Raw genomic sequence first — 15606 nt, forward strand, 5'->3', positions numbered from 1 at the left:
GCAGTCAAAGGCTGCCCTTCTGATTTGTCTCCCAATCAGAGGCTGTGTGGCATGAGTCATCTGAGAAAAAAATGAAAAATTGTGTTAAACCAGGAACACAATTTTAGAAAAAATATTTTTTGCAAATATATTTCTTGGTGTGCCTGTTAAAGGGTTGAGTCGATGCAGGGACAGTAAAGAGGCTCAGGGAGCTTGCTGTCACTCAGAAAATCAATTGTACAGCCATGTGGAGGGGAAGCATCTGATCTAGTGTGCGATCACTGAATCAATATCTGGAAACTGGGACAGCACAAAGAGACAGACGCACAGAGAAAGAGAGACAACAGGAGGACAAATCTGACCTGTGACAGAAAACAGGACAGAGTTAGGAGAAACACTGTCACCAGAAAGGCATGATCTGAGTGGCTTGTCCACCTAAATAAAAGCAGTGAAGCTGAAATGTTATTTGGAACACAAGTGTCACATTGAATGTACGTCTTCCCTTTCATTTCGATAGTCTGCTCGTCACACCAGAGAAGCTGCTCAGGCAACAATTCAAACATGTTGAGTGTGACTGCTGAGGCTCACCTCCTCTCTCTCCTCCAGCACTGTCAGGCAACAAGGTTACTGACGCTGCTCAAGTGTATTAATTAGACATATGGCTGCCACACTTCAAAGAGGATAACAGCCCTCTAAAGGGTATGGATGCTCTCTGTCTGTCCCTCCCCCTCCAGAGATCACATACCGCTACCTGCATGCTTCTGCTGACTGATGAAGAGTCTGACAAGATGAGGTGACTGTTTTTCTGTCCTTGTTGATTGCACTTTTCCAGAGACAGCAACTTTTCTTCAATCAAAAAATAATGTTCTGCATCAATACATTACAACACTCTGGAGTCATGGTAGATATCTGGTGAGTCGGTGACACAGCAGTATTAGCTAAATCTGTCCATTTTTTTTTTCCAGCAGATATCTTAGTCACAACAAAGCAGTTTTGTATTTGTATGTGGGGCATTTATTCGGTTTGAGAAATCCCACGATCTCTTTTAACGTTAACTAAAGTTGGCTACTGACTCCTACTTGCTGCCATAAGCCATAAACTAGATTTCATTATTTTGGAGTTCTACTGAAGTGGCTGATTGTTTTCCAGTTATTTGTCAGAGCCCATGTGTTTCCAGGCTAACAGAGATGATATAAACAAAAAGAAAAAAATGAGAGTAAATTACCACACAATATGAATACATTTAAATTATATTCTGTCTTGACTGCATCACGGTGTGTTAATAATGATGATAAAGCCCACCCTCTCATGTAATATCACTTAAACAACTATTGGATGGGTTGACTCGAAACAAAGCCATCCATGAAGCAGCAAAGATGCAATGGATTGCCATGATATTTGATACAGACATTCATTTTCCCCACAGGAATCAATCACTTAGGTGATCCTCTGACTTTTCATTTAATGCCATTGTCAGGATCACCAGAGGATCAGCACCTATAAATCTGAAAATAAATACTAGAAATTTTAGGTATAATTAAAGTAAAAATATAACTTTTATATTTATGTTTGGTTAAAGAGAAAAGACTGCTGGCTCCACTGTATTATTTTTACAGTGCAGAGACTAAATAAAAAAGTGAAATAACCTGACCTGGCGTCTTTCCTCTGGTGTTATTTGACCCCTGACCCCATTCACTTTAACACATTATTCCCCCGTCACACACATACAAAATGAACAGATACACCTGCTGACCTGCATGGTCACACACCTGTAAGCAAATCAGAAGTGCTGTAATCATGATACTGCTTACAAGTGTCTTTAAATCTCCGTAACTTGGTTCTCTCCTCTATTTGAAGTGAAACTTTTAATTATTTATTGCTGCTGAATGTCTAGAGGACTCCTCTGTGGCTCAGAAGCTACCCACAGCAGAAATATCAATGTTGGAGTGGAGAATTAAATATTAAATATCAGTTATCAGCAGCAGACTGAAACTCTCAGCAGCACTTTCTCTTCTGGCATTAAAAAGCTTCCTTGTCAGCGCTGTCAGATGAAAGCTTTGTGTCTCTAAAAACTCTTACACAAGGTATCCAAGAAGTCTAAGTAACCTCATTTTAAGATTCTAGGCTGTGTATTTTTGCAATTATACTCTGAGTATTCCTAAGACAGCAAGCTGATTCAGGTTAAACAAAAGAGAATAAAGAGGGCACAGGGAGTGTCCAGTCACACAGTGGTGTGCTCACAGCTCTATTTTTGCCTCAGCTCTCAGCGATGGTATCAGAGCTGTGAGAGGGCGGCACCCCCTTAAGGGTCTGACTTTTTGCTGAGAGTTGGACTTATTACAGCAGAGAACCATGCAGGGGGTAAGACTACTGTTAAAATCAGGCAGTTAAGATATGTGCAGAGAACAGAGCACTGAGCCTCTGTAATCGCCAGTCATATTCATTCATTTACTTGGTTTTGGCAGGTGCCTAAAAGACAAATTTAAGCTACCTGGTACTCAATTTAGAAGCAATTTAAAATCCCACATAAAGAGACAAGTTATACAGGAGTGTCAGGTTTTTCACACACCTCTGTTAAACTTCCTAAGAAAGTGCAGCCAGCCATTGATGGGAAAGTACTGCAAAACTGTATTCAAGTACTGTTACATTACTGAAATATTAGTCACCTACAAGTAAAACTACTGGTGTTAAAAAAGTAAAAGAACAAAGTATTCTCCTTGAAAACTACTCACAATTTCAGTGACATTTTAACTGTTGATGTTCCTGTTTATGATCAGATAGTATGGGACGAGGGTTGGCCTCCATCAGTTCCACACCTTATCACGATCCTGTTTGTCATTCATGGACAGGATCTCAAGGCGTAGTCATGGAAGGAAAGGGTTGCAGTCCAGTGGGCTGAGGATTGCATCACTGCTTTTTGCAGATGATGTGGTCCTGATGACATCATCAGTCTGTAACCTCCAGCACTCACTGGATCAGTTCGCAGGCAAGGGTGAAGCGGGTAAGGAAACTGGTGGATTGTCTGCTCCAAGTAGGGAGGGAACAATGGAGTGTGAAATGGGCCGGAGAATCGAAGCACCAGGAGTGGTATTGCGCTCGCATTACTGCACCAATGTGACAAAAAGAGAACCGAGCCAGAAGGCAAAGCTCTCGATTTACCAGTCAATCTTTGTTCCTACTTTCATCTATGGTTATGAAGGGTGGGTCATGACCAAAAGAAAAAGATCCCACATACAAGCAGCCAAAAAGTGGTTTTCTTAGGGATCTCCCCAAGGGATAGGGTGAGAAGCTCAGTCATCCATGAGGGACTCGGGGTAGAGCCATCTCCTTTCTCAGGATCCCCAGTCAGAGCTGGTTAATGAGACTAAGTCCCCTCCTAAAACTTGCACTCTGCAACCCGACTTTGGATAAGAGGTTGAAGATGGATGGATGGATGGATGGAACAAGTTAGCATAAATTCTTATATAAAAGCTTTTTCAGATCAAAGGCCTACAAATAAAGGGCAAGCAAACTTTCATTATGCAAACTTGTGTAAATCTAATGTAGTTCAATGTCAGGACACTCTATAAGCATCAGCAGCAACTTCAACCTCGGTATATCAACTCAATGAAGTCCTGCTCTGATATAAAATCTAAAATATGTTTGCAGTCCATGTCCGGGTTTGCATTTATTTACTCACCCTGTCAATTCCACATTAATGTGACCACGGACAAGCGGCCAATGGTGCTTCAATGGTCATTTTCACCATTTTTAAATCAGGACAGGCTGAACACTCTTAATCATCTTGCTCCACACACACATAAGCAGGGACAGGTTCACAGCTGGGACTCAGCTCAGCAAAATTTGTAGGCAGTGAGAAAAAACTGATGAGACAACTTGTACTAAAGCTGAAAGCTGTGCTATCCTATGTACCAGCCAAATAAAAGCTGAGACAGCATTTAGCCTATGGTCACTTACTCTGTTAATACTCAGTAGTGTCATATTCGGTGCACTCTACAGCATTGCAACTTAATTGCACAGCCTTTTGACACAACTTCCTGTCCAAACAGGAAGTCGATACAACCTTTTCTGTAAACAGGAAGAGGGAAAAGCACATGTAGTACACAGGAGATTGGATTTCAGCCGAACCTGTGCCAAGAAGTTCAAGTCCTGCCATCCTATTGTTGTGCCATAGAAAGCATTGTCTGTAAGTTGAAATTTATCAATAGGCAATTCTACAACATGTATTAATGAAATTAGCTTTTAAGTAACCCATGTTGGTTTCTTCTATGTATAGCTGTTGATATTGAGCATTTAGCCTCATCCCTGCTATTGCTGTGTTTATGTAGTGGTTACAATTGTATAACACTGAGTACAGAGCTTAGCATACTTGTGCACTTATAGATACTGACCTCTGAAAAACTATTCACACCAAACCAAAACACGTTGGTGTTTCATTTTTAAGCCTTGCAGACAGCTCAATGTAAAACTTGCTGATTTTGTTGTTTTCTACCTGTTTTCATTCCTTTGTCAAGTCAGCATCTGAAGACAACTGGAGGGCAATCAAGCAGGTTTGCATCCTTGCTTTTCATGCAAATTCCACCATGTTAATTACGTTTCCCTCAGGGTTGCTGCAAAAATCACAGGGTGGGGTGGTGGGTATCTTAGAGAAGCTGTTTTCCTGGGCTTGGGACATTTCACCAACCCAAAAGGTTGATATTTGATGTCCCGATGTGTTTATGAACGGCCTAGACAGATGCTACTGTCTGTCTTTAACACCAACTAAATCACTGTGACATCATTGGATGCAGGAAGAACAACAGATTCTGCAGCAGGAGAACTCAGCTTTCTTGATCAATGTAGCAACACTAGGGACTCTATTGTTTCAGTTCACTACATTCGCTGGACTTCCACATGAAAAGTGGCAAATTAATTCTTTAACCTCTCATCTACCACAGCCAAACATTATATCTGACTTGACCACACCGATAATCACACACAGTGACTTACATTTATTGGCTCAGGTTGAATGGCACAGTTGGATCGTCCAGGCAGCCGCACTGAAAAATGCAACCAAAGGTCCGTTCTAGCGGTCATGTTTTTATGATCGGCTCACAGGGCTACAGGGTGGATGCCAGCAGGGCAGACGGGCAGACAGTGTGTGGCTACCAGCAGTACATTCAGGGAGGAGGGGAGCGTTTGCCGGACTACTTCCTGAACCAAACGGAGAGCCAGATGTCGCAGAGCAAAGCTCACTGGAGCACGCTGAGGGGATGAATGGTTTCCTGAGCAAACTACAGTCACTTCCCTCATGGACACATGGTTTTAGTGTCGACTGAAAACAGGCCATAACCCTGAGCCCAAAAGCAGCGATTGTCCAGGATTTTATTTCTGAGTAGACTGGAGATGTAAAGCCAAATCATGTAGCAGGATAAAGGGGTCTACTCTAGATAGATCATAAAAACCTATTGGCAATAATGGACATATCTTCCACTACCCAAGTTATTTTAATTTATTGCTCTTTGTTGTTCCTGAAAGACTTTCATTTTACATCTCATATGTTGATACTAGGGATGCATCACTACAGATACCAGCATCGGGTATCGAGTTCAAGACATTTGTTGATGCTTACCCTCTTTTTTTGGACGCGCCGTCATCAATAGCAAGGGACTCGCTGTCCTCAACATCCACTAATGACTGCAGAGACTTTGGAAACTATCTGTAAAATTCTACATAAAACTGAAATAAATGCACAGAGTGCACCTCAGCCAGCCACTGTCCAATAAGTCCTGGCGGGCGTATACTAGTTGTATGCCTCCAAATTAATCCAAAGACGAAGAAAAACCACCGCCGCCACCCTCTGTAAACCTCTCTTCTTGCTACAACTTTTCTTTGTGTAGTTAATCTTCACCAAAAAGGCCTGACAGCACAGTACACGTAACTTCATGCTTTGAGGTTCACAGGAGGGTAAACAAAACTGTTGCACACATGGCACCACACTCATACCTGTCCCCCCTAAACAATGACAGGTAGGAACTAATTAGCTCTTAGACAAGAGGGACATGAAGAAGAAACTTAAATACTACACATGTAAATGTACAATTAAAATACTAGTTAAAATGCTGTAAATCATAATGAAATAGTTATCATATATAACACCATTTATAATAGTAAACTTAATTCTGCATAATGATGGATGTGAATTTATTGTATTGAAATATGTCACATACACAGTAAACTGCACAGCTTAATAAGAAACACAAAATCAGTAAAGTAACTTACTACAAATAACCTAAAAATATCATGTGTATAGTAACTATGGTTACATTTGTAGCAGAAAACAGCAACAATGATTTGTTACATTTATAAAGTGAAGATCTAATGAAGATAAAACATGTTTTAAAAGTTATTGTATGAACTTTAATGTAATTAAATTTACTTATTAAGTACTCGGTACTCTGTATTGGCAAGTACCCAAATGTAAGTACTTGTACTCGGTCTAAAAAAAAGTGGTATCAGTGCATCCCTTGGTGATACAGTAGCTATGGCTAACATCAGTTATCATCTGGTTGTTGCTGCATCATGGACACTCAAACAGATTCGAGGGGAATTTGAGGAGGTGATATGGAAACACAACACATGTGTTATTTTTAGCTTGATGGATTGTGATCCTGACATGGCAGGCCACTACTATTTTTGCTCTGAACAAATAACAACACAAATAATATCACTTTTTTATTTCAGGACCAAATATCTCCGTCCAGCATCATTTCACATCTCTTACTGCTTTTTTGTTGAGAGTAAACTGCATTCAGTTTTCTAATTAATGACAACTAATTTTGAGGGCAAAAAGGAAAATCATGTTTGCACACAAATGAAGCTGTTGACCTTGCTGTACCATCCCCCATTTGAACAGGCATCCTCAATTACTGGCCACAAAGTGGCACAGTGTAGACATTCAATAATCAGTATGTCAGCAGCAGTATTCACCTAATGAATGAATCCAAGTGACTAACACTTCATGACATCCACTCCAAACACAGACTGACCATGAAGGTTTTTTTCTGCAGTGAACATCTGTACATCTGTCTTTTTTGACATGATCAGTATGCTGGACATCGTCACTTCCCTGGTCAAGAACATATACCAAGAAACAATGAACTATCCTGTGTACGCACTGAAGGTCCATAACCAAGATGCAAGAATACACATGCAGAGATCTGTGGAACATGCAGTTCCTTCCAGACTGACTCAGACAATCACACAGGACAGCCAGCACCCAGGCTGGGTTTTCTGAGTGCATGGTCGACAGTAATACTTAACACACATTGAGAAAAAAATAATGTGTGTGTGTGTATGTGTGATGATAGAACATGCTGTTATGCTCTTCTTTCTTTGTGGGTACAACAATACAGAGGTGAAGTGAGGTTCCATGGCGGTCCACCAGAAGATGAAAGACTTCACCTCTCAATTGATCAATGATCATGAGATTTACCAAAAAATCTCCCAATTAAGCCATATCATGTCTTTTTTGCTGTTGAAGAATGGATAATGGAAACTAAGAGGGGGGACTACAACATGGGACTGAAATTTCACCAAAAGACCAATGTGGAATCAACCTAATTATTGGTGATCCTGCACATAATTGATCATCTATTTGACAAATAGAATCCTGAGGGAAGGAGTCCTAAAACCCAGGAATTAATTAGCGCACTAGCACTTGGAATGGATTTTTTGGTAAAATGTCTGAAATCAGATAAACACAAAGTTTAAGATAGATATTTGTGTTTTGTTCAACATAATATCTAGCAGTAAGTACCCCATTCAAGAATTTTGAAGTTTTTACATGTTTTAAAAAAGGCGGCTGCTAACAAGTAGTGATATGAGACGACTAATCTAAAGAAAAAAAGGACAAGTGAACTCAAGCTAGCGTGTTCAAGAGAAATGTAGCTCATAATCTAATCTAGACCTAACTCCTTAGGTCTCAAAATTATGTAATAAAGTTATGCGAGTACAATTCCAGCAGGAATGTACTTTTTGTTCAGTTTTACCAACCCTACGATTTGATGGAAGCTTTTGAGGTGCATAAATGCAGATCCTAGAGATCAATTTACATCAAACTAGAATCAAATCAGGAGGCCAAAATATGTAGTGATTAGTCTTAAGTTTAAGTCCAAGAAAATCTCATCTTAACAACCACTGTATAACCCTAAACAAGCCAGCACTGTTGAACTGGAAGAACATTAAATTCTGAGGACAACCTAGCAGTGGTGTATTTTCCCTGTTGACTGGTGGCTAAAGAGACACTGGCTTCTCTCTTCAGCGTCTGACATGTATCATAGAGCCTATTCCTGTGCATATTTCTGTATTGGTAGACTTTAATGTAAGATCACATACTAGCTTTTTTCTGTGCTTTCAACAGTGTGCCACAATCTTCATCAGTGGATGAAGTTTGCTCAGTTGTCATGGAAATGTCTCAGTTGTCATCACATCATGTATGGGACTTCAGTCATGTGATAACAGGTGATTGTATATGAAAGCTCCACAAAAAGCTAGTGAGTAGACCTCCTTTTCTTCGAGGTTTAGCTCTCACTCTAATATAAGTTACTTTGCACACTAGTGTTATGGGATTGTATAAAATTAGCTTTTTACTAATATAAGTGGTGAAGGAGTCTTATAGCTTGAAATGGTTTTGATTGACAGTAATTACAAAGCCCATTATAGTTACTAAAAAGCAGAACATCCACATGTTATGATGCAGTCATTGGCTTTTTTTCTTACATGCTTTTAATTTGAAACTGTAGTATTATCATTGTGATGCAGCACCAAACAGAGTAATTACTATATTTTTTTTTTTTTACCAGTACGGACTGAATTAAAAGTCTGAATTGAAAAGATTTGGCAAAGCTGAAGATATTATTTGTAGTATTGGTTTCTGATGTATGTTAGAACATTAAAAGGGTGAAAAATCTGAGGACCGAGTGAACTGCTCATGCTGGAAGAGTCTCTTTGACACAGCGTGTCTCCTGGAATAGGTTCCCGCCAAATGTTGAGGGAATTTTCAGTTTCACAGTCTGGCTTTGCTCCCAGCCTAATTACCAGTATATGTTCCAGTATCTGTTGTGATTTAAAAATTATTTCTAAATAGATATTTGTCAGATGACAGATGGACTACTCATCCTGTTGCTGTGCTGCGCATGTTTGTTTGATTGCATGTTTAAATAGATGATGAATTCTCATTGGATTTGTGGGCTATTTCCCATCACTGAGGAATGAATGTGTGAAACACTGGACTGATTGACAGAATGGAACGGATGGACGGAAATGCCATAGATAAATCCACACAGGCTGAATAAAAGAGAGACCTGTGTGGCACGGTATGGTACGTTATGTAGGTAGGTACAGTGGCTTCACAATCCTACGTACATGGTCTGCAGGAGGCTCTGTGGAACCGTGCAGCCAGCCTTGGGAGGGAAGTTCCAAAACAATCCAGGCCCCATCTAGCAGCGGGTATAAAAATACAAGAGACAAGATCTACTGTACTCGTGTTGGTGCATTGCAGGTGCAAAGGCAGTAATAAGATTCACAAAATTATAAGAGGAGACTTCATGCAATAAAACTACACAGAGCAGGCAGAAGGTTTCAATAGGATCCTGTGGAAACGGCCATACAAGACAAGGGAGAGAAATGTGAAGGTTAACAAGAAATAGAAAAGAATGGTTCTGAGATTCAGTGATTGATGTTATTGTAGTTATTAGATCTTACAATCAATCAAAAATAAACGTAGCTTATGCAAATCCAATGTGTGGTCTTTAATGTTTTTACCAGCCTATAGTAACCAGGAAGAAGTGCAACAACACAGACTGTAATTTACATAAATAATACTGTTGTCCCATTTCCCAACAGACGCTGGCTAATTAGAGCAGAGATCCAACAGAAACATCTAAGCGAAGAAGAAATATATCAGCATGCAAAACACGGTAATAACAACACTGCCTTGCCAGTGGCCCACTTGCAGTGCCAGCTTCCATTGTTTAGCTCTTGAAAATGCCAGTGGCTGGCAGGAGGCCGAGGGGCTGGGGGCTGAGAGCGGGGTTTGGGGACTTCAAGGAGCAGGAAGAGTTGCTCAACAAAAAGAACCAAAACAAAAATGTATTACTCATGAGTATTGATCAACAACTGTATGAATCATGAAGAATATTTTTTTTCCTCTAAAAGAGAGTTAAAGCCTCAGTTATTGCCTCTTTACCTTTAAAGTCAAACTGAAATTTGAGTTCTCACTTTATTATATATTTATTATATTATATTCTCATAGCTGGTGTTGCCACCACTGACTGAAACATGTCATAAGAACATTATTTTCAAAAAACCCAGATATTGTTTGGTATACACTGGCAGAATATAATAAAATATTCATAAATAAGAATTGTCAGGTTTTCATTGCCTTGGAATGAGCAATTTATTATATTTATCATATATACAGAGGGTGTGGGACCTCTTCCACAGAGGCCACCATGTAGCATTGTTGTGTTTCTACAGTAGCCCTGAAGGGACAAACCAAACACTGGCTCGAGGATGGGACCTTTCATGAGTTTCGCAGCCACCGTTGGTTCTTTTACACCACTAGATGCCACTATATCCTACACACTGGTCCCTTGCATTTAAAAAAAAAACAGTAATGTTGTTAAAGCAAAATTTCTGCACTTTCCAAATGGCTGTCAGTTTTGATGGTAAATGTAGTCAACTGAAGCAATCAATTCCCCTGTGCGTGCTATAATGACCAAGAAAATGAGCTTTCCTGCTCACAGAGCTTTGTTTTCAGTGCCTACATCACTGGATGCAGGAAGAACAACAGATTTTGCAGCAGGAGAATTTAGTTTTCTCAGTGACACACAAGAATTTATTGCCTCAGTTGACTACATCTACCATCAACACTGACTGAACATCTACAGGAAAAGTGCCATATTTTCCCTTTATGCTAGTATTCCACTAAGAATGTGAAGGCTAGCTGCCTAGCTAGTTAGTCTACCTTGCTAAAGTTAGCCCTGAGTCCTACTAGACATTGCAGCTATTTTTAGCACCTGTTGAGTCACTTGCTGTGTTCATCCTGCATTACAGCAAGGCAGGGGGTCTCTCTTCAATGGGTCCAGTTATGGCAAATCTCGAGAAACTGACAGCACTTTGATGTGATGTACATGGTGATTCATTACAAGACAGCAAATAACTAACATAGGAAGTAACAGGGTGATACAGGAAGTGCTCCAAGCAACAGTTAACAACATCAGCCTCCAGCTAGTTACCTGCATGTGTGGCCAATGTAGGGGGCACTGTCATTGGTTAAAAAAAAATATATATATATATATATATATATAACAGAAACTTCTCCTTGAATTTCACCAAATATGTAGGACTACATACATTAAACACTGAGTATACATTGTATGTATATATAAATATAGAAAAGTATATTTTAAAGTCTGACTTTAATTCAAGTTTCTTGTAGACTCATACTTGAAGATTCTGGAAAATAGTTGCTGCAATCTGAAAACTCCAAATATGGACTAACTGGAGCAGTGATAAGGTGTGAGCAGAATTACTGTGTGGCTCCATGTAGCACATGTAGGAACAAAAGCAGGAGTCTATTGCTCTTTATAAATCTATTTATAAACCCCGAGCTCAGAAACAGCCCCGCTCCCAAAGGGAAGACAGGCTCGGCTTTAGTGGCTGTTTCGTGTACTGGAGGAGCATCACAGTCGTGAAAGAAGCCGATAAGTTTTACAGCTTTAAAACAGAATATGAAAAATGCTCCCTGCAATGGGAGCAGAGTTTTTAATCCTATGGAGAAATTATGTGAGACAAAGAAAAATGGGACATTGACACTGTTACGGTTACAAAAGCTTTGAGTAGAATTCAACAATTATGTTCATCTTTTGAGTTAAATCTGACCAAACCTGCCCTTATGAGTTTAATGTTAATTATTATTAATTAGAATTACAACCAGACAGAATACAGGCATTTCAAAACACTTAAGTGCCTGTTTTTTGACAGAGAACCACGTTATTTTTACCATCATGCATTACAGCCTCAGTCTTTCAGTTGCTGCCAGCAGCATTCAGCAAATGCAAGGAGAATCGGGGCACCGCTAACACCAGCCTGCACCAAATTCAATCAACTTTTATGACTTCCACCTACTGTAGACACATCATTCACTCACCTCGGTTTGCTGCAAACCAAACATTATTTTCTATCGCACACACTGCCCCGTCCTCTCTGCAGCCACTTTAGACTGAGGTCTGTGGTGTTTACATGCAAAGACTTTTTCTAAAGGCAGCAACTTCAACATGTTAACCCAACTTTATTATTTCAATGAAAATACAAGTATAATACAGTGTGAAGACGCTGTGACTGATCTTGTTTTTTTCTTGGTTGGCTCCGCTGTTGTGGAATGATGCACTTTGTTTCATGCAGGGTTAATAAATTCAACCTGTCGACCTGCGTTTCACGTCAATGCAGTCACTGGCAATGGGAGGTGTGTGTGTGTGTGTGTGTGTGTGTAGATTGTACAAAGCCTCAGCAGCAGTATTTACACACATTGTGCCAAAATCCTGGCCTCATTTTAGCATCCTCCTCCTCCTTCTGTTGTCAGTGCTACAGCATATGGGAGCTTAAGTCTTACTTTCCTGGACAGATGATGAAGGACAGAGTGAAAATATTACACTCAGGTCAGCTTCTTGAAGAGTTTAGCTTTAATTTTGATACAAAAATACTTGAGAGCAACTGTTTCACACACAGTCTCCAACAGTTAAAAACCATGCTCCAGACAGATAAAGCTTTACTGTACCTGTGGTGTAGTTCGGTGCTTCTCCGGTCGGTACAGTCTGCTCTAGCTGTTTGTCGGTCTCTGTGTCCGTGTGTGCGTCCCTCACGCTACTGAAGGACTGGGAGAGTGTGCTTCGCTGAGTGTTTGTGTCTGTGGGTGCACTAGATGAAATGAGAGAGAGTGAGAGAGACGCAGAGTCTTCCTCTCTCTGTGTCTCTTTCTCTATCTCCCTCCCCTTCCTGATGATAAACAGAGAGCACGTGGCTTCACCAGTGATGCAGCACACTGAAGAAGTGAGGAGAGAAATGACAAAGGGAGGAGAAGAAGAAGGAAGGAAGAAATGACTTGGCAAAGAAAAAATGGGAGCAAGAAGAGGAAAGGAGCCGGGAAAAATAAATAAAAAAAAAAAAGAGGAAAGAATTGAGTTTGGCTGAAGTAAACAGTTGTGTTTATGTGTGTGGATGTTCGTCTTGTATGTGTGTGTGCTCATGTTGATGAAAGCGGGACACTGCAGCTCTGAGTTGGCGAATCCGAGCTTTGAAATTATTCATGCTCTTTAGAACACGCTGACAAAATTGGAATAAATTCACCCAAATCTGAAAGAAAATATCCTCTTCTGAACATCCAATTCTGACACCAAATAACTCACTCACATCAGCTCGCAGACATCTACACACACACACACACACACACACACTCAGGCAGACCAACAAAACAGCCTGCAGGCAACCAGAGGAGCTTTGTTGTCTGGTTAAAGCCATTGTCAATGACTGACCATGTTTGGGCAACTGGGGCATGAAATGATGGGAACACTGATAGCAGCATCATCCATATAGTTCTGGTAGATCACTGACTTCAGCAATCCAAGCTAGAAGTTTAGTGTAGACGACATTAAATAAAATGACTCAAACATAACATTACATAACATGTCCACCTTCCTCTTCAAACCTTGTTGTCAGGATCGGTCCATACTTGCAAACATAATCATAAAACATGATTAAGTGCCCTCTAGGTTGTTTTTTACAAGTGGCAAAATGTGATAAAGTGCCCTCTAGAGTGCCCACCAGTGGATAAAATGTGGTGAAGTGCCCCCTAAAGTGGCCATCCGGTGGACAAACTTGATAAAGTGCCTTCTAGGTTGCTCTTACAGTGGACAAATGTGGTAAAGTGCCATCTATGGTGCCCTTGCAGAGGATAAAATGCAGTGCAGTGTCATGTCAGCTGCCCCACATGCTGGAAAATTGATTGGCCTAAATTGATTTCTTCTTTTCCTCCTGTTGCATATACTCCTAAAAGTTGTTTGATATTATGCATTAGCTATTATTATGGGTGTAATAGATTTGTTATGTCTGCCATCTATTTGTTGGAGCTTAAATGGTGTTCAGACTCAGACTACGAGTTGATAATAATCTGAAAGTTAATATTTACCTCTCTAACCAGAAACTGATCATAACTTGTGATAAAAGAAACACAAGAATGACAGCTCATCAGAGGACACACAGAGCCTGCATGTGTGTCTGTCGAACTATGCCTTCTCTTTTCTTCCCTCTCAAAGGGGGAGAAAACAGACACTTTCCTGAGATACAACTTCACTTGTAACTTGCAGTGATGTTATTTTACCCATTAAGGTGCCACACAGATATGAACACATCTGCACATACACTGTATAGTCAGACATGATTGCTATTCATGACTGCACTGTTTCTTACTAATTTATCACTAAGTGGATCATATTCTCTTTATTCTTAATGTGTTTGGTGTCTGTCAGCAACTGACATTGTCGCACTTTCAAACATGGAACATGTAAGAAACTTTATTAATTTGGTATAAGAAATTAGCAAGGCAAGGATTAAAACAGGAGAGGTGTAGAATGAAAAGAGTGATTTTTTCATGCCCTGACACTAGACACTGGTGTCCCTTTTCACAAAACTATAAGAGCAAAAAGATCACAAAACTATAAGAGCAAGGAGAAGCCAGAAACTCACTCTCTTGTTCCCTGGCCGTCTGTGAACTTGAACTCTGTGTCCCGCCTTGTCCAGCCTGCAGGCCAAACAGAGTCCAGATGAGCACCTATAGCTGTAGCCCGAGCAGCGCTGAAAATGCTGAGCGGCCAATTTCTTGCTTGCTTCCAAAAAACACCTGCAGCTCTCACACAAATGTCTAGACTGCAACAAGCCCAGCAAAAGTCACCATCACATCTTCAGAGCACCCATTGAGGGTGTGTGAGGATGTCTTCACCCTGCTGCCTGCTGAGAGAGACAACCGACACAAGCTGTTTCGCTACGTGGGATCGACCACACCTATGAGAGGCTGAGGACTCCATGAGGTCCGCAGAGAAACAACCAATCTCCTCTTCCCCTCAAGAACAACTCCCTCTCTGTCACCACCAGGTGAAACACACCTTTCTCTGATACTGAGGTTGATGTTATGTTAGACTGAGAGCATTGAAGAAATGTTCGGTCTACTCTAAATTATCATCCCATCAATACAGTGATATTTCTTCAGATGGTTAACAATTCCTAAAAATGATTTCTAATAATCTCATTGAGCCTCAAGTGTTTCTCTTTTGTTGACCTGTGTTTAAGGGAGTTTCACTGCTCAGTCTTAAAGGTTCAATCCTCCTGTCTCCTTGGTTCCACTTATTAGTGTACTTGGCATGTACAGTACCAGTGTACACAACATGCTTACTCATGTACTAATTTCATCTGTTGCTGTATTCAGGGCTTCATTCATTCAATATTTTAGTAATTATTTATTCATCACTGTATTCAGTACAATCATTAATGGATCGTTTGAAGTTGATTGCACCGAGTTCATCAATTTGTGTG

At 40.3% G+C, this 15606-nt stretch overlaps 1 protein-coding gene across 3 annotated transcripts in view; it reads right to left on the reverse strand.

The window, feature by feature from the left end:
- The window catches only part of ndrg4 (NDRG family member 4), a 58326-nt gene extending 45378 nt beyond the window's left edge, over positions 1 to 12948 (reverse strand). The window contains exon 1 of one of the 3 annotated variants that reach the window (XM_084733768.1): positions 12800 to 12948. The gene's annotated coding sequence lies outside the window, so the exon portion shown is untranslated. The remainder of the gene's footprint in view (positions 1 to 12799) is intronic. The other 2 variants (XM_084733770.1, XM_084733769.1) reach the window with 2 other exon arrangements.
- Positions 12949 to 15606: the final 2658 nt, after the last annotated feature.

The sequence above is a fragment of the Lutjanus erythropterus genome, chromosome 13, assembly GCF_056507025.1.
Source record: "Lutjanus erythropterus isolate fLutEry1 chromosome 13, fLutEry1.hap2, whole genome shotgun sequence".
Lineage (NCBI taxonomy): Eukaryota > Metazoa > Chordata > Actinopteri > Lutjaniformes > Lutjanidae > Lutjanus > Lutjanus erythropterus.